Source organism: Spea bombifrons, chromosome 1, assembly GCF_027358695.1.
Source record: "Spea bombifrons isolate aSpeBom1 chromosome 1, aSpeBom1.2.pri, whole genome shotgun sequence".
Lineage (NCBI taxonomy): Eukaryota > Metazoa > Chordata > Amphibia > Anura > Pelobatidae > Spea > Spea bombifrons.
This window is the reverse complement of record NC_071087.1, coordinates 68,652,508-68,673,418: the sequence shown is the minus strand read 5'-3', so window position 1 is coordinate 68,673,418 and position 20,911 is coordinate 68,652,508.

Here is a 20,911-nt window from a genome sequence, read left to right as displayed (position 1 = left end):
TGTCCACCAAAATCTTGGGTCTGTTGGCAGGTATGCGGATGGAAAAATGTTGGACAAGAACTAAAAAATAGCTTAGGGTTAATGTACGGTTATGTTTAAGATTAGTAGCAGTGCACTGCTTTGGTTAAAGATGTATTATGTCTAAATAATAATTTAATTTTAATTTTAATGGGTTTTAAAAAAAAATTAGGGGTTTATTTAAATGTATTTTAAAGTTAGATTTATTATTTAGTACTTTATTATATTTATTTAATGTTTATACTAGTGCTACCTACCGAGCTATAACTACCAACGTGTATTTGCATACCTAGTTTAGCTAAATTAGATGGGACAGGACTGGAAAAAAGCAGGACTGTCCCTGAAAAAGTTGGGTCTGTTGGCAGGTATGTGGATGGAAAAATGTTATAGTATGAAGTGTGAGTTATAGCGTTAATGCTAGTGAGTGTAGAAATGAAGACCAGGACAAATAACAAGAGGAAAGGTCCTTGTGATTTGTGCATTGTACGTGTATGTGTTATGTGTGTTATGTGTGTTGTCACTTGTCACTGTGTTATATGTGTTATGTGTGTTATGTGTTATGTCACTGTGTTATTTGTGTTATTGTGTGTGTTGGTTGGTTGGTTGTGTATCAGAAGGAAAATAATGAAATGGAAATGGAAAAGGAAATGGAAAAGGCGAATGAGTGGGCAATTGGCGACCCACTCACCTGTTTCACCCCAGAGCAAAGCATCCAAACACTGTCAGTCCTAGACATAGAAACAAAGAAACATAGAAAGTGACGGCAGATAAGAGCCAGAAGGCCCATCCAGTCTGCCCAACCTCTGAGTACTCTCCTTTGGCAGCGGACTTCCAGAGCTCAGACACAAGGCCCTAGCGTAAGCTGGCCACTCCGGCGGAGGTAGCAGGCGTTGCCACACCGCAAACAGACGCAGCCAGGGGGGAGAAACTGCCCTTACCACTAGGGACATTTTGGGCATGACTCTAGCCAGGAAGCGAACTGGCACAGAAGAGATGCTGGCGGCACCACCACCAGCAGCAGCATTGAAAAATGGGAAAGGCGAATGAGTGGGCAATTGGCGACCCACTCACCTGGTTCACCCCAGGGCAAAGCACCCAAACACTGTCAGTCTTAGACGTTTGGCAGCAGACTTCCAGAGCTCAGACACTAGGCCCTAGCATAAGCTGGCCACTCCGGCGGAGGTAGCAGGCGTTGCCACACCGCAGACAGAGGCAGCAAGGGGAGAAACTGCCCTTACCATTAGGGACATTTGAGGCATGACACTAGCCAGGAAGCGAACTGGCATTGAAGAGACACTGGCACCAGCAGCAGCAGCAGAATTGGGAAAGGCAAATGAGTGGGCAATTGGCGACCCACTCACCTGTTCCACCCCAGAGCAAAGCATCCAAACTCTGTCAGTCCTTGGCGTTTGGGAGCAGACTTCCAGAGCTCAGACACAAGGCCCTAGCGTAAGCTGGCTACACCGGCGGAGGTAGCAGGCGTTGCCACACCGCAGCAAGTGCAACCAGGGGGGAGAAACTGCCCTTACCATTAGGGACATTTGAGGCATGACACTAGCCTGGAAGCGAACTGGCAGAGAAGAGACGCTGGCACCACCACCAGCAGCAGCAGCAGCAGCATTGGAAAAGGTGAATGAGTGGGCAATTGACGACCCGCTCACATGTTTCACCCCAGGGCAAAGCATCCAAAGACTGTCAGTCCTTGGCGTTTGGGAGCGGACTTCCAGAACTCAGACACAAGGCCCTAGCGTAAGCTGGCTACATTGGCGGAGGTAGCAGGCGTTGCCACACCGCAGCAAGTGCAACCAGGGGGAAGAAACTACCCTCTCCATTAGGGACATTTCAGGCATGACACTAGCCAGGAAGCGAACTGGCAGAGAAGAGACGCTGGCATCACCACCAGCAGCAGCAGCAGCATTGGAAAAGGTGAATGAGTGGGCAATTGACGACCCGCTCACCTGTTTCACCCCAGGACAAAGCATGAAAGTCTGTCAGTCCATGGCGTTTGGGAGCGGACTTCCAGAACTCAGACACTAGGCCCTATCGTAAATTGGCTACACCGGCGGAGGTAGCAGGCGTTGCCACACCACAAACACGTGCAACCAGGGGGAGAAACTACCTTAAACATTACAGAGAAAAAAAATTAACTTTCCAAGCTAAGAGCTGGGTAACCCAACTTGGGCAGATTGAATTTAAGAAAGGCAATCTGCTCCATCAGATGAGGTGGCATGCGTGAGCGCTGTGGACTCAGTATGTTTCCAGTCAAAGAAAACACGCGCTCACTTTGAACAGTGGTTGGCAGACATGATAGTAGCTGCTGCGCAACCCATGAGAGTGCAGGCCACACACTCTTCTTTTCATCCCAGTAGCTAAGAGGATCAACATTAGGCGCAGAAGGAACTTCACAGAGGTAAAGTTTGACCATTTCAGCAGCACTACTCTCCTTTCTGCTGCTAGCTCTGTCAGATGGTCCAACTATACTCCCAAGTGCCTCTTCCCAAAACGCAGCTGCTCCACTCAGCTGTGTTGTGCTGCTTGTGGCACTGCTGCTGATGCTGCTGCTAGGAGTAGCAGACCACATAGTCTCTTCCTCCTCCTGCACCTCTCCCTCCTCGGACAGCATTCCCATTTTACGCTGCCAGTCACGCACCTTGTTGACCAATTGCTCCCGGTAGCTACTGAGAACAATAAATTTCAAAGCTAGCTTTCCCTTAATTCTTGGATCACAAAGGCACGCTAGCATCATTTCGGGACTGTCTTCCATTCGTTTGCGAAGGTGTACTTTTAGCAGATCCTTCAGCTTCCTGACTATGGCTGCTACGTCAGGATGTAGAGTGCCACCTTGAACAGCCTCACAGTTTCCAAGGAACACATCCATCTTGCTGCCTAGATGGGAGAACACTGGGATTACCTGGGCCAGACTGGCAGTGTTTGACCTTAAATTTTCTGTGGCATCCCTGAATGGTTTAAGGACTGCCACTAGCTGGGCGATCACTGTCCAATCCTCCCTATTCAATGGAGAGGTAATCCCAATATTGTGCTCTGGATTGCCCTCTGCTGCTCCAAAATCCTCTCCAGCATGTCTAACATGGCGTTCCACCGCGTACTGACATCCTGACGTAGGCAGTGTACGGGAAGACCTGACCTCTCTTGCTCTTCCCTCAAAAGTTGGCTAGCCTTAACACTATGGTGAAAGTGCCCAGCGATCTTTCTGCAGCGGGACAGAACTACTGCTGCCACATTAGTTCCTTCTGACATTGCTGCCTTCACTACAAGATGGATGATGTGGGCTGCACAGCGCACACCAACAATATGACCATCTCGCAGCGCTTTCACCATATTGGCACCTCCGTCAGTTACCACAAAACCAACTTCAACATTGGTGCCCGCCTCTGCTCCCACCCAAAGGCTAAACATTTTCCTCATTGCATGCAGAATATTTTGGGAAGTGTGCTTTTCATCCATCACTTCTGCATGGAGAAGGAAAGATCGGTAGCCTGCTGCAGCAGCTTCCTTAGACACACCGGGCTGCCACCAGTGTGCTGTCAAAGAAAGAAAGGCCGCTAGGTGCACTCCACAAATCTGTAGTGAAATGAACAGACTGACCAGCAGCCTTGGAAAGCTCCTCTTTCACTGCTGCAACACAGGACCGATACAATGAGGGGACAATGTTCCTGCTGAAAGTGGAACGTGACGGAACTGTATATTGTGGAGCCACAGCCGCCATCATTTGTTTGAAAGGCTCCCCTTCGATCATAGAGAAGGATGCCCCTCCAACAGCAATGAACTGACCAATCAGTCGCGTTACTTTATTGGCCTGCTGTTTGGGCATTGACCTTTTGGATTGGAATGCCACAAATTGTTCCAGGGTGGGCTGGACATGCAGTGCTCCAACCTGCCTTGGTCTCTGGCTGCCAGCACTAGCTGCTGCTGCTGCTGCTGCTGCTATTGGCTCAGAAGAAGAAGCTGTTGCGGGTTTTCCACGGCCACCAGCTATGCTGCCTGCACTAAGTTTTACTTCTGCATCTTTCCCCAATAGCACAGCGTTGTGTTGAGTGCTGAGGTGATGCTTCATGCTAGCACTGGTAAAATGGCCAGACACTTTCCCTCTGCTTATTAGCCTCCCACAATGTTTGCACTTTCCATAGCGCCCTTCTTCAACATTTTCAAAGTGCTCCCAAATTGGGGAGCGCATAGCCTTGGAGTGTGCCTTGGGTGCTGCTCCTACTGCTCGGGGTGGATGAACAGAGGCAGAACTAGTGGTGGTGGGACCGGTGGTAACAGTACTGGCCATAGTGGGACTGCTAATTGCTTTAGATTTGCTAGGTTTTGCTGCTGCTGGTGGTGGTGGTGGTGATGGTGATGATCGTAGCGGAGAAGGTGGAGACTCAGGGGAAAATTGTGCACTAGTCATTTGGACACTGCTCCCTGAGGAATCTGATTCCTGACCACTCATCTTCTCTACTTCCTCTGGCTCATAGTCTAGCTCTTCATTAGCCAGATCGAATGGAATTGGAATAGACTCGTGACTAGTAGTAGTGCGAGCAGGAAGAATAGACTCTGCACTTGGCCTCTCAGTCTCAGGCTCCTCTGCTACCTCGCTAGGTGGAGTTCCACTATGTGTATCCCTCTCTCTAACTGTCTTTACAAAAATCTTGTAAGGACTTGGTGGCTTGCTAGAGGACTAGGAGGACATGGTGTGGCGGTACCAGTGGGAACAGTAGGCGCAGCACTAGTGGTGGTAGAGGCGGTAGAGGTGGGGGTGGTGGTGGTGGTGGTGGTGGTTTTCCCTATAAAGGAATGAGATCGCTTTGGTTTGGGACCCCTCTGAGTCTTGCTGCTAATTTGGCTCTGCTTGGTACCTTGCATGCTGCTTGTGGATGGGGAAGATGCTGCTTGGGGCAAAAGGCACTTCTTTTTAGTCACTGGGCTGGTACTACTTGTGCTACCCTTTAACTTTGAACGTGCTTCTGGTGCTTTAGGCTTTCCGTAAAAAACCATAGAGCTTGTGGGCCTAGCCGCACTACTACTGCCTGCTTTTGGTGCCTTTCCTTTACTTGATGATCCTTCAAGCAATGCTTCCCCAAATGATAAGCGAGAGCTTGGCCTACTTGGCCGACTAGACTGACGCAAAGGCTGCATCTTAGAACTGGTGGTGGTGCTGGTGGTGCTGGTGGTGGTGGTGCTGGTGGTGGTAGATGGAGCTTGTCCCTCCTTAGTCCCAAAAGGAGGATCCATTTCAAATTTTGTGTTGTGTGTGTAGTGTAGTGTAGTGTAGTGTTTAAAAAACGATAAAAAAAAATAATAAATAAAAATAAAAAAAAGGAAAAACGAATTAAAGACAAAAAAATTAGAGGAAGTTCTCTTCAGTGCTACTGCTTAAAAAGTAAAACTATGCACTACTGCACTGTGCTGTTGTGTGCAATCTGCCAAAGTGCTAAAGTTATTTAAATTATTAACTCAAGATTAACTATTTAATAACTAGCAGTATTTTATTTTTAATTTGAATTTACACGGGCCTAAGAGCTTAGCCTACTACTATGCTAGCCTAAAGCTATATTTCCTTACTATAAGTCTACCTCTAGGCAGACGCTCTCAAACCCACTAAGCTAAAGTGAGGTTAAATCAGATTCAGTATATGATTTATTAATTAATATTAAGTTATATAATATTAATAGATTAGAAATAATTTACTTATATATTATGTAGTATAGATAGAAGAATATAGATTATGAATTAGAATTTAGAATTAGAATTACTTATATTATAGATTATGAATTAGAATTTATATTGTTATATATTATTTATAATATATTATAGATTAAGATTAAAGAAGATTAGAATTATTTTAGTACTACAGCTAGTATCTTGAAGCTTTGCTTAGTACAGCTCGTCACAGTCAATTTTTCTTGAAAAGAATTAGAAATAAAATAAAATGTCACAGCAAAACAGTTAGCTTCACTGCTTGCTGCACTCACTAGCCCAACAAGTTCACTTCACTGATGGAGTGAGGTGAGCAAAACACTAAGGGTACTTTTAATAAAATTGAAATAAAATGTAAAATAAATGAGAAAATCTTTGCAAAACAGTTAACGTCTCTGCTTGCTGATCAAAAAAAAACACAGCACTTATGCGGCTGCACTCACTAGCCCAACAAGTTCACTTCACTGATGGACTGAGGTGAGCAAAACAAATGAAATAAAATGAAAGATTAATTAAGAAAAATTGACTTGGTCTCTTACTGTTGCTGAAACAAAGCACAAACTATAGAGCTGCAGCACCAGTACTAATAAGATTAGCTGAACTATACGCTAGTAGTAATTAATTAATATTATTTATTACTTTTATTTATAGCTAATTTAATTAACTATTAAGATAAGAAAGAATTATAGAATTATTGATATTACTGATTTTAGATTAGACACCAGTAGATGTCTTGAATGTCTACAGTACACTCTACACTAGTATACTATTACTAACTATAACTGACAAATATATATATATAATTTTATAATGAATTCAATTATTAATTATATTAATTAATATTACTGATTTTAAATTAGACACTAGTAGATGAATGTCTACAGTACACTCTACACTAGTATACTATAGTATATATATATATGACTGACAAATATATATATATATATATATAATATTATCATGAACTATTAAATTATAGATTCTATTAAATTATTATTTATAAATTCTATTTAATTTATTTAAGCAGGACAGGCAATAGGCACTAGTGCCAGCCCAGGGCAAGGGCACCCCAGTGCCACTGAGGCACTGGGTGCACTGTCAACTCAACAGCACTTACACTACAGTTGATGACAAATTAAATAAAAAAAAAAAAAATTAATCAAATTATTATTATTAATTATATTAAGTAGCACTGAAGTGAGGATGAAGTACACTGTGAGAAATGGCAGGCTAAGGCTTACCAGTCTCACACAGAACAGAACAATCTCTCTGTAACGCTCGGATGCAGCACAGCAGTGTTGCCAAAGCAGTCACAGCGAAAAATGAATGGATCTCTCAGGCAAGCTCTGGTCTTATAAAGGCGCCTTCAGAATTCAAAAAACAGCAGCACAGGCATTGGACGAGACCCTTAGCGTGACGTCACAAGAGTGAGCTGATTGGACAGACGAGATCAGCTCACTCCTCTTTGAAATTTTGGCGGCTGCGCTGCAAAAACGAAGACGATCTTCGATTCTTCGTGGTTGTGAGTCTTCGTATTCTCCTACATTTTGCCGGCACTGTATTCTCTTCGGCGTGTCTTCGGAACGAACAAAAAAACGGCCTCTTCGTGCTCGTTTTCATGTTCGCCCGAAGACGAATGCGCAAGTCTAGAAAAAACAGCTAATCTGCTGTAACAAAAATCTTTTTTTAAATATTGAAAAAATTGGACCCCAGAAAGCATTTCCTTGGGCCCTGCTCCACGCTTCCTAGCATGCAATCATTCCCTCCGCTACCACACCAAAAAAAAAAAAAATTGCCACACTGACTGCAGATTAGGGGAAGACTGTGAGGAATTATATTTTTTGCAGATCCTACATTTCTGTCCATATGCTGGACATTTGCGAGGCTCATGATTTTTGCCACATTTCCCACATGACATATCTCTGTGCTTTTCATCTTGTATATCCACTTTACTCCTCTGTCTCCTCTCTGACAGGTGTCGAGTGGACAGTCCTCTTGAATATGTAGGTCTGTGTGTTCTTACATCATTAACCACTTCCTGACTATCTTGCTTACATAAAACACCTAGTTGTTTTCGGGACTGCTCTGCAGACTGACAAATGAACAGCTTTTTGCAGAGTCAAATCACAATCCCTTAGTAGCCTCTCACGTGTTTTATTACTGTAGCAGCCTATCACAAGCCTATCTCTGATTAAAGATTCTTGCAGAATGCCATAGTTACAAGACCTGCTTTTTAATTTGAGGTCAGTGAGAAACTCCTCCACTGTCTCATGTGGTAGCTGAACCCTGGAGTTAAACACAAAACGTTTATATGTCTCATTTTTCTTTGGTGTACAATATGCAGAAAATCTTTCCCTAACTATTTCATAGTTCTCACCATCAGTTTCAGATAATTGAAAACTGTTATATATGCCCAAAGCTTCTGCACCAGCAACAGTTAAAAGCAATGCTACTTTCTAATCACTTAGCAAAGTGCTTGTGTTTGTTGCTTTCATATACAGGCTAAGTCTTTGCTTAAATTATCTCCACACTTCTTCCAGATTACCCACAACCCTGATTTCACGAGGTGGCTTAAGACTATCTGTTCTCAGTGGTAAACTCTGTGAGGTTTGCTGGCCATGAGGTGTGAGACTCATTTCTGCTCTTTGTTGCAGATCCATGCTTCTTTATTTGTTTGTTGCTTTTACCTGGAGAAACCCCACTTCTGGTACCATGTGTTGTTCACCCTTTTTGGTATGAAGAATGATCCACAAAGGTTCTGTTTAAGTCAACATTTATTCATTCCGGTTCTGTGTCATGACACCTTAGGTGCTTGCTTTGCACTTTACTCTGGGTGTCTCTAGTTCTGGCTCTTGCTGAGGCATGATGTCACCAGTGTTCCCTCTAAGCTGTGTGCTTGTGCGCGCGCACATAACTTTTCGAGAGAGCACACACGTCCTAAAATTGTGCGCACAGTACCTAACGGTGGGGGCTGGGGGGGCGGGCAGTCCGTCCAGGGTGCCGTCCAAGGTGCTGCTGGCACTCTTCTAGAGACGGACAGTAATGTCCGCCGCTGGAGGAGTAAGCTCGGTTGGGGAGATCAAGGATCTTCCTCCAACTGGCTTAAAATCAATAAAGGGAGCGGGAGGTCTGTTAATACAGACCTCCGATCCTGCTCCCTTGCGATGCGCGCGACAACTGATGCTACGCCCACCATCTTTACTGCACCGGAAGGACAAGACACAGAAGAAGAAGAAGCAAGAGGAAGAACGAATTGGAGGAGGAAAAGTAACTAACAGAGGAAAAGTAGGAAAACATTAAGTGAGAGTGGATTAGTAACTGTGGGTGTTATGCTGTAGTTTATGCTGAATGTTTGTGAATGAGTGTGTGTGTGATGGCATGGATGTGTAAGTGGGGGGGGTAGCATGACATAGGGAGGCTGTAATCACATTAATATGATGCCCAGGTTCCAGCATGTACTGGCTGCCTGGGCATGATAGGAGTGTGATTGCTGTTAGCAATCATATATATATATTTGTATATATAATTGTCACGTCCTTCCCAGGCTGCGGTGCTGCATATCTCGCTCTTGTTTCAATTTCCCTGTTTTGCTTCAATCCATTCCTGGATTTCCTTTTGCACTGTTCTGATCTCCCATTCCTTGCTTCTGCTTCAGCTCTTTGCTTTTGCTTTGTATCCTTTATAAGGTGTGCCCCTCCCGTGTGTTCTGTTTGTCTCAGTCTGCAGTCTAAAGGTATGTCTCGGTGCTATGTGTTTGGTTACATGTTTGGTTTGTTTTGTATCTTTGTCAACAGGGATTAGCGTTAGGACCCACCGTCATTGAAGTACTTTGGCATAGTGGTGGGCTAAGCATACTATGGCCATAAGATGTGACGGAATCTCCAATAGTTATCATACAGTCCTAGGCTAGTTTCTGTATTTATGTGCTTGTTATGTGTCTGCTATATTTCTCTGCTTAGCTTCCATACTCCCAGCCTGCAGCATCCCGCACATGAGTCTTGTGTGATGTCTCATGCCTGTTCCTGGGTGTCTGCAGGATTTCACTTTGTTCTGGACTACATCCGCTGCTATATCAGTGCGCTGGTGTTTGGCTGCAAAACCCTAGATACTCAAGGTGAGTGCGGTCACCCTGCAACCAGGCCCTGTCCAACTCCACTACTGCACCGTTACTCCTGCACACAATCTTTGGGCACGCTGGGTCCTTTCGGTCATCTGTTTGGACCCAGTCTGTGACAATAATATTGTTGTTGTTTTTTTTTTGTCCAATTTTGGTGTGTTATTTTTAATATTTTTTTTTTTTTTAAGGGGGGGGGTCATTTTCAGTTTCGGTCAAGTGAATGCTGACTTTTCGGTCCAGAATTTTCATTTTGGTGCATCCCTATATACTAAGCCAGACACTGAAGCAGTAGGCCGACACCACATCAATGTTTGGCTTAGTATATAGTGATAGGGGATATGCTACATTATTGGCAATGTCTGGCTCAATGTATAGTGATAAGTGTTGTGCTATGCCTCAGTATATAGTGATAGGTGTTATGCTGCCCCACCATCAATGTTTGCCTCAGTATATAATGATAGCAGTTATGCTGTACCATCGTCAATGAGTGCCTCAGTATATAATAACAGTTATGCTGCACCAGTATATAGTGATAGGTGTTATGCTGTACCCCTGTCAATGGTTGCCTAACGACAGAAGCTATGCAGTTTTTCCCAATAAAAAAAAGAATTATATATATATATATATCTATATATATATATATTATACACACACATATATATATTGATCCTTTATGCAGCCTGGAGACCCCGCACGTGATTCGCTCATATTTAACTTGCACCTTTAAAATAGACCATGGCGTCAAAAGGGTTGGAAACATATAGCTCCACTCCCCGTGCAATGTGATCTTTTTTCAGCTCCACCAACTTCGCTTTATATGGACTGTAGAAGCATATTGTGCGCACAAAATTTTGGCTCTGGGAAAAATTTTGCACAACTGAAATTTTCTGCGCACACCACCCAAGAAAAATTAGAGGGAACATTGGATGTCACTTCCTGTTATCTGACCCTTATGCATATTCACAAGGCTCAGCACAACCATGACTTTGAGAGGTCACTTAGCCATACCTCTACTTTCCTTCCTCCATCCCTGTGAACTATAGATCAACACATATAAACAGAAGGTATGCATAAATGATGTATGGAAACATAGCATATAAGGTAGAACTCAACAGAATCAACACAAAAACCAACCTTTGCATGTACAGATCAATTAAAAATCACAAGTTAACCGGCGTTGAAGGTATAGATCAAATAAACAGAATCAGACATACAAACCCTCTATTTGTAGGTATACAATAATAATGTATGGAAACAGAGCGTACCAGATACAGATCAACAGCATAACACACACCCAGCTTTGCATTGAATTCAAATATAAACTCAGCATTAAAGGTATAGATAACCCCCTAAATTACAGAATAGATCACAGTTTGCACACCCCAAAGCCAGCCCCGGTGTCCACATTGCCCACATAGAACCTGATCAGCACCCAAATTACACACATATTACAGCCCAGCCTGAGCCAACTTTGTCCTCTAACAGCCCAGTGTGAGACATCTTTGTCGGCAAACAGCCCACCCTTAATGTGCCATCTTTGCATTTGCCCAAGTCACTTAAACATCCATGATAGACACAAACACTTACACAGTTACTCACTCATTCACACAAATCATTTACACATATCCATTAATGCAGTCTCACAAATCATTCAAGCAATTCATCCACATTAATTAATTCATTCTTGTACGCATTCACACAATTCATCCACACATTAATTCATTCATTCTCGTATGCATTCATACAATTCATCCACACATGAATTCATTCATTCTCATACGCATTCACACTACCCCCTCTCCCCATCTACCCCTCCCCTTCTTATTATCTGCCCCTTTCTCACTATCTATCACCTCTCCCACTTCTCACTGCCTTCCCCCCTCTGCCCCTTCTTACTGCCCCCCCTCTGCCCCTTCTCACTGCCTTCCCCCATCTGCCCCTTCTCACTGCCTTCCCCCCTCTGCCCCTTCTCACTGCCTCCCCCTCTGCCTCTTCTCACTGCCTGCCCCCTCTGCCTCTTCTCACTGCCTCCCCCCCTGCCCCTTCTCACTTCCCCCCTGTCCCTTCTCACTATCTACCCCCTCTCCCTACTTCTCATTATCCTTACTTACCTTGTTGCCGGAGTCCTGGGACATCCGTCTTCCCACTCTGCCGCGGTGCATGCTTCACAGCTGAGCCCCGGAATATTACATCAAATATGACGGAGTGACGGAGAGTGTGGGGCGTCGAACGGTTGCTGAAAACTTCACGAGCGACAGCTCGGCGCCCCTGCCCGTGACTTAAATGAAAACATAGGGTTTTTTTTGTTTGTTTTAACTTTATTTAACATCCTCCATGTTAAATAATAAGTTAAAAAAACAAAATAAAACAATGTTTTCATTTAAGTCCCGAGCAGGCGCTCCTGTTGCCATGGTGCCCTGCGCGGCCACACAGGTCGCACACCCCTAAGGCCGGCCCTGACTGAGCTACACAAGAATCAAGCACTGCTAAATATTCATAGACACTGCTGAAGACATCACTGCATAGACATCAAGCACTGCTAAAGATTCATAGGCCATAAATAAATATTTGTGCAAATTCTGACAAATGTTTTTCTTTATTTTTTAGTCCATTTGTTTGTACCATTTTTGTACACACTCTCCCACACTCTCATTCACTCTCTCACACTTTCATTCATCACTCTCTCACACTTTCATTCATCACTCTCAGACACTCCCTCTCAATGTCTCCCTACCTTTTCCGCCGACCGATTCGGTTTCTCCTTACCTGTAGCTCCGTTCTTCTTTTGTGTCTTCTTGTTCTTCTATATTTATAATGTTACTTCCCATTCATACAGTCCATAATTTATAATTATACATTATCAAATATGTTTAGAAATATTGTTTTGCAAATGAAATTTATTATTTTTCTCAGAACTTTACTTGCTTTCATCATAAAAAGCAAAGTAATTGGGAAGAGGACATCACTGCAAGCGCCATATTGCCCCGAGTTCAAGTTATACAAAATGATACTTTCAGTGACATCCTCTCCCCCGATTGGCTGGAGTGTTCTCTGGAAGTTTTATGGACAAATCTGGTTTTGCAGATCCCATGAGAATAGTACTTACAGGAAAGCATAAGTGCCTACTGTAAAGTTTGGTCAAAGAGAGATAAGTCTGGTGCTGTTTTTCAGTGTTTCTAGACCCGTTAGATCCAGTGAAGGGTAATGGTAATGCTACAGAATATTATTATTATAATATTATTATTATAATATTAGACATTTTAGACAATTGTATGCTTCCAACTTTGAGAGTCTACACTGCCTTGAAAGGAGCACTGTGCCTTTAAGACACAGCATATCCCTCTTTATAGTGGAAATGGGCCAGTTCAGGAGATCAACGATTAACGTTTGTTTAAAAAAGAAGCGAAAGCACTTCTCCCCTTCCTCCAAGTGCTTTACCCGGGCATTAAAAATAATTTCTTTACCTTTAAAATCTAAAACCTTTTTAATCTCCTTCTTTAAATTAAAAATCAGTTTGTCAGTATTGCTTACACCAGCCTCTTTCAACTTAAAAACTGTGCAAACGCACATTAAGATCTTTAAAAACGTGTTTGCTCTCTTTTTTCCTCCTCTTGCCAGCAACAATAAAAAATTTCTTAATCTTAGACTTTATGGTTTCCCACCAATCCAAAAAATTATGACTTGGGTCTTTCTGGCGCCGCCATTGCCCATATGAGACCTTAAAATTATTACGGATTTGTTCGTCCTCTAGTAATAATACATTGAGTTTCCACAGATCATTCCTAGTATTGGATTCATTAGGAATTAAAAAGCTAGTTTTTAAAAGCTTATGGTCTGAGAATATATTATCTTCTAAAAACATGTCCTGGAGATTAAAACCAGTAGAGGACAACATAAAATCAATGCGGGAGCTGACCTGGCCGTCAGACCATGTATATCCAGGGTCAGATGGTTTTAAATGCCTCCACGCATCTTTCAATTTAAAATCAATGATAACATTTCTAAGCTGGCGAGAAGTTTTATCTACCCTCTGGTTCTCACCCCCTCCACTTCTATTTTCGCCCGGTAGTATACAAATAAAAACACCTCCAATTATTAGAGGGGAAGAACCTGTGGCAAAGAAGGAGATATGCTCTAAAAATTCTATTCTTTCATTCTTAACTGGTGAAGCATATACATTCATTAGACGCACATTAAAACAGTTAAAACCAACATCAATTAAAATTGCTCTCCTGGGAGCAATTTCAATAATAGAATTTAAAACCACACGTTTGTTCTTAAAAAAGGATCCCAACCCTAGCAGCTTTACTATCATTTGACCCGGACCAGTAAGAGGGCCCTACGGTCCAGTCCTTCTTTAAATGTCCATAAAATAGTCCATGATCTATTGCACACTCCTGTAAGAAAATGATGTCCATATTTAGAGTCAGTAAATATGCAAACAAAGCAGCCCTTCTGACAGAGCTCCTCATACTCCTCACATTGAGTGAGGCAACAGTGAGATCCAGAGAGAGCATTAGTGCATTTTATCAACGTCCCTCTCACCTTCGGACTCTGAAACTTCTGATACGCTGCTGTAATCCATGATGAAAAAAGGATCAGACAGAGAAAGTCCCATCCCAGCAACCGCTCGGCGCCCTTCTGTCTCCTCTGCCGCCGCCTGCCTCAGCGCTGCCCCGACTGCAGCGGTGGGAGTGTGAGGCGTCTGTCTCAGGTGCCGGCGCTTCAAGCTGAGTGCCGTCATATGCCGGCGCTCGGCAGTAAAGCCGTGCGCACCGCGGCAGAGCAGCGAGACAGAGGCCTCGTGCCCCCACCACAGGACTGCACGGTAAGTGACCTACAAAGGGGGGTAGGGAGAGGGTAGATAGTGAGAAGGGGGGTAGGGAGAGGGTAGATAGTGAGAAGGGGGGTAGGGAGAGGGTAGATAGTGAGAAGGGGAGGTAGGGAGAGGTAGATAATGCTGGCACAGTGTCAAACGAAAAAGTTAGCAGAATGCTTGGTTGTAAAGCGAGAGGTATTAGCAGTAGAAAGAGGGAAGTGCTCATGCCGTTGTACAGATCACTGGTGAGACCTCACTTGTATTGTGTACAGTACAGGAGGCCGTATCTCCAGAAGGATATAGAAATGTTGGAGAAAGTTCAGAGAAGGGCTACTAAAATGGTTTATGGATTACAGGATAAACCTTACCAGGACAGGTTAAAGGATCTTAACATATATAGCCTGGAAGAAAAACATGACAGAGGGGGATATGACAGAAACATTTAAATACTTAAAGGGAATCAACAAGATAAAGGAAGAGAGTGCTAGAGAGCAAAGGTTTAATGGTAACATCAGAAAATATTACTTTAAGGAAAGGGAAGTGGACGCATGGAATAGCCTTCCAGCAGAAGTGGTAGATGTTAATACAGTAAAGGCATTTAAGCAAGCATGGGATAGGCATAGGGCCAAGCTAGATATAGGATAATGGCAGGTACTAAAGGAAAGTACTCAGAGGTTGGGCAGACTGGATGGGCCTACTGGTTCTTATCTGCCGTCACTTTCTATGCTTCTATGTCTGTTTCTATCCCAGTCCAGAAGCCCTAAGGGAGTGTTCCATAAACCCCCATCTGATCCTGTGGAAAGCTTTTTCGGCATCAAGTGACAGGGTCGGAAGGGCAGACTTTTATTTTGAAGCAAAATCCAGAATATCTATCATTCTTCGCATGCTATTTGCAGAAGACCTGTTTGGGATAAATCAAAACTGATCTGTAAGAATCAGGCCATTAATAACACGTTTCATTCTATTGACTAATACTGCTGAGTAGATTTTGGAGTCTGAATTCTCTGGGTCCTTCCCTGGTTTTAATATGGGTACTATGTACTATGTTCGCTCTTAATAGTTCTTCTGGGATATAACCCTGGGAAATAATTTGATTAAAGGCCCGAGTTAATGGTCCTATGATCCTATCTTTCATTATCTTATAGAATGTCCCATCAAATCCATCCAGACCGGGGGATTTACCTTTTTTAATTTTAAGTATAACCTCCATTATCTCTTTTTTGGTAATCAACTGGTTTTATTCCCTAGACTGTTGATCTGAGATTTGAGGTAATAGAGGTTTATTGAAATAGTCCTGATTGTCCTGACTACTTGGCCTCTCTAGGTAGAGTATATAACCTTGTTACATGTGTTAAACGCTAGGCCTATTTTCACTGGAGTTAGATACTGTACGTTATCCTCCACAATCCTATTAATAGACCTCTTTATTTTCTTCCTATTTACTATTAGTAAGTAGCTTATCCGCTTGATTACCAAAATAATAGAATTTAGTTTTTAAATATTCTAGCTTTATGGCTGCTTGCTCTAATTGAATTTTATTTATTTTTTCCTTGATTTGTGTTAATTTCTCTGATAATTCCTTAGAGGGTGTTTTCTTATTTTGACTGGATATTTCATGCATAGAGATATATAATTCTGTTAATGAAAGGCCCCTTGTCAGGGCTCGGGTGATCCGGTTGGGTAGGAGCCTTATTGCTGGGGATACCTGGGGTTCTGTCTGCACACGGTGATGCATGGTAACTGATGGATAAGACAGACAGGCACAAAGGAATACACCACAGGCAGCATTCCAGGAAATGCTATGTATTATATATTATGGCAGGACAAGCAAATACAGGTTATACAGTCTCTTAGCAAGAAAACATACGTATGGTAGCAAGCCCACTAGACAGGGCACAAGACAGGAAGCCTGCTGGGCAAGGCAAAAGACAGGAAGCCCACTGGACAGGGCACAAGGTAGGAAGCCAGAAACAAGTCAGGATCAGGTACAGGGCCAGAGAAAAACAGTCCTATAACTTTAATGCAAAGGCCCTGACTGAATGGCAGAGCAGGATGAAATAGGCAGGCTCAGTCCAGTCAACGAGGCTCAGCTGATTGCACTGATTAGGTCTGGGTGCTTCAGAGTGAGAAGGGTTATACCCAGGTAAGCAGAGGCAGCTGGTCTGCTCGTTAGCCTACAGGGTACTGTGTACACATAGGAGGCCTGCAGGTGCTGCCGCTGATATGACACAAAGTAAAATAAATACAGAGTCCTGGCTGACAGGGTGGAATTCTGACCCCCCTAGTCTGTCTCAGTTGATGTTCTGCTTTAGTCAAATGGCCTCTTATTACTGGTTTATATGTACACCAGACTATATCATCTGGTACCTGACCATTATAATTTCCTTTGAAAAAGAAGTCTGTGGCTTGTCTTAAATAATCTAATATTTTTATATATTTTAACAGTGCCCCATTTAATCTCCAGTTCATTCTTTTTGAACTCTCTTTAATGGGCTCTATTTCCATAATTAGAATATTACAATCCGACCAAGGAATATCATCTATAAGAACCTTTTTAACCAAATTAGCTAGAGACCTGTTTCCCAGGAACATGTCTATCCTTGAATATGACAGATATGTCCTGTCTTGTCTTGTTCATGTGGGTAAAACACCCTCCAAATATCTATTAGAGACCAGTTATTTATTATCGTCTGGAATGCTCTTGCTGTCTGTTATGAAAATGATTTTCCTAATTTGTGATTTACGTCATAGACAGCAGAATGACAGCAGAATTAATTTAATATAAAGGCTGAACTATTGACCTACTGGTCAATAGTTGTCCTAGGATCCCACCAACAACAACAACAAAGTTGCTATACAACCTATCCTAGCCTGAGGCGATAACAGCCAGTTCTTGTGTGATTGGTTGCTTAGTTACATATAGGCAGAGGCGCATTTTGTTTTATTCACATGTGTGTAGGTATAGGATGTGTTAGTGATTCTGGTTTGCATGGTTACAACGGAAATATTGTACACCTTTCAACTGAAAAAACTGTTACTAGTTTACAATTGATACGGTTGCTATTTACATAGCAACCTATCAATACTATAGTAAAAAACACCTTAAAAAGAACCATACACCATGTGCTAGGGGAACTTCAATCCAGGGCTTGATGGTGCCTGGATTCAGAGGGCTTCACCTGTTTGTAAGCGCCCTGGGTTATAGACCGGAATCCTTCCAATGTTTCATCAAGTAGTCGTTATGACCAACGGAGTTCCACTTGATATTGTTTTGCTGGGTTTCTTCATCATCTCTGTAAGCTGACCATCTACCGAAGCTAAGTATTATTGTTATGTTATTGCAATCTGTTAAGACTGGTGTGTGATTTTAATTCTGCTGATCATTAAAGTATAATTACCATTCACCACAGTATTTAAGTATTTCTCACCATATGATCGACTGGAATACCTCATATTATATACCATTTGTATATCAAGATACAGAGTGTATATAGATTAAATAAATTTTATTGTTGTTATTAAGGTTCCCTGATTACCTCAATTAAATAATTTAAAGTTAGAATCAGGCCACAACCACAACAATTGGCGTAGTCGGCAGGATCCACTTGATTGCAGGGAGAATTTTGTTGTTTTGCAGTAATAATTGCTTGTTGTTACGGTGTGTTAGTTTAAGATGTTTGCTTTGTTTAAAAAGAGATCACCAGTATGGAACTATTCCTGAGTGGGCTAGTTTCGGTTGTTGGCAGTCTGTAGCTCAAGAGTTGATTAAATATGCCGCCCCAATATACCCTGAGACTGGGACAGAGTTGGGGAACCACGCTTTGAGGTTGAATCTGAGTGTGTATGGTAAAAATGAGTGAAAGGCTGCGAGTGAGACAGGATGGATTATTATCTCTGCAGAGAGAAGTGCAAAAGAGGTTAGAATTAGAAAATGAGTTAAAATTTGTGCAAGATGAGTTGATAATGACTAAAGAGTGTATGCATAGCAATGCTGCACAGGTTACACAGCTGGAAGATAAGTGTACAACTATAGTTGTTAACAAGATTAATGAAAATAAATTTAGGAGCCTTACAACTTGCAGTAAAAGGGAGGCTGATCATATGCATTGCACAGCTATGAGTAACAAGTCAAATGTAAAGCTACATAAAAGAAATGACGTTGTGGCTGCAGTCAAAGTGTTAGATGAGAAGCAAAGTAATGGTAATCATAAAATGATCCGAAATCACTGCAAAATTATTGCAAAGCCTGTGTCTGTATTAAGCCCTTCGCTTCAGAGACAGTTGTATCAGAGCAGGCTCCTACACAAATTTCAAGGACCCATAGGTAAAAGGGAAGCCTTTAAATGTTTTGCATGTGGTAAAATAGGACATTTTGCCAGAAATTGCCACTGTCACTCTGCCAAAGGACACCATGTTCAGGAAAGACCCATGGTTGGTAGCTGGAGGCAGGGAGTTACGAATTGTTTTAATTTTGCTAGGTGGGGATCTCAGGGAATAGGTAATGGTGCTAGAAAAGACTATATGAAGCCCTGGATTCCCTACCATTTTATTAAGGCACAGAAAGAAAGATTTGAAAAAGAGAAAAATGAGCTACAGCGTAAAGTAGCGGTGTATATGAAGGAACTGGACACTATAAAGACAGAAGTGTCCAGAATAAGAGGAATGTTAGGAAACAAAAAGATAGCTAAATCAGAAGAAAACTAGTGTGCTCTTCTAGATTTGTTTTCATTTGTTATAACATATGGTACTAATCTATTTGTTTTTCAGAAAAAAAAAAGAGACGATACTAAATGAAAAGAAAAGAAAAAAGAAAGGAAATAAACCTGTGAGAAGATCGGGATATTAACATGTGTGATTTCTTGCAGGAAATTTACATTTTCAAAATATTAATAGAGGACCTTAATATCTCTTTTTTTATTTTTCTTAAGGATAATCCTCTAAATTCGTTCAGTACAGTCAGGTGGGCCAAATTTCAAATTATTTTTGTTTTATTAATTTAGGACGCCTGCACTGCCAGCTACAGACTTATTGTTATATTTTTTGTTTGTTGCTGGATTAAATAATTTAAAAGTCATAGATTAGGTGAATTGTTGCCAATATGAGGTTTATATTTTGATCACAGTAGAGAGATGTGGTTATGTAACATTATTGTTGGTCTTCAGCATTATGTATTTTTGCTGTTCTAGATTTTTGTTTTGTTTTAATTTTTGGTTACAAACAAAATACAGCCTCAATCTGATTTTTATTAATATTTCTGAATGGCAACAGACTTTTTATATTTTATATAGCTTGCATGCCGCCAAGTCATGTAGTCTGACTCTGAATTTAATGGTAGCATTCAATCTCCTTTTTTGTTCTCTCTCCATTTTCATAGAGATTGTTGAAAATTTTCTTAAGGTGGGAGTCCACCGCAGGACTCCTGAAAGGTAAGTGAACTTCAAAGAGGGAGAGGGTAGATAGTGAGGAGGGGTAGATAGGGAGAAGGGAGTGAGAAGGGGTACATAGGGCAGAAGGGAGCGAGAAGGGGTAGATAGGGCAATCATACTCCTATCATGCCAAGTCTGCGAGTGCCTCCTGGAATCTGGGTATGCCTGGGCATGATAGGAATGTGATTGCTGTTAACAATTATATATATATATATATATATATAGTTATTTAATTGTTTTGTCCTATTTTGGTGTGTTACTTACTTTAAATAAAAGTGTTAGATTTTTTTTATGGTGTGTGTGGGGGGGTCATATTCAGTTTCGGCCAGGTAGTTTTAAAGTGTGTGTGTGTGGGGGGGTGCCACATACAGGATCCGCCCCGGGTGCCAAATACTCTAGGTACCCCCCTGCCACAACGTTAGTGTTATGGGAAGTCTTAGGATTTTCATATCTGTTATGTATGTATGTTGATGTTTACAATGCCTTAGATGACCATTTGTAAAGCCGGGTATTAATGCTGAGACAAGAGTGATAAGAGAACCACTAGTAATTTGGGCAAGATAACCATACACCCTTTCTGTGTAGAGTATCTTTTAATTTCCAGAAGCCATGGGCGAATTAACAAATTATCAAACACCCTCAAGGGCTGAAGCACAAACCCACTCCAGATATACAGGTTTCAGTAAACGTGCACAAACACCTTCAGGAGTATCACCACTATATACAATAAATAAACCGAGTTTCTCTCTTGTGTTGTCTCTTCAATACACTGTGTAAGTGAACAGCAAAGGGAATGCTATTGGTGTGAAAATACACCAGATGTCACAG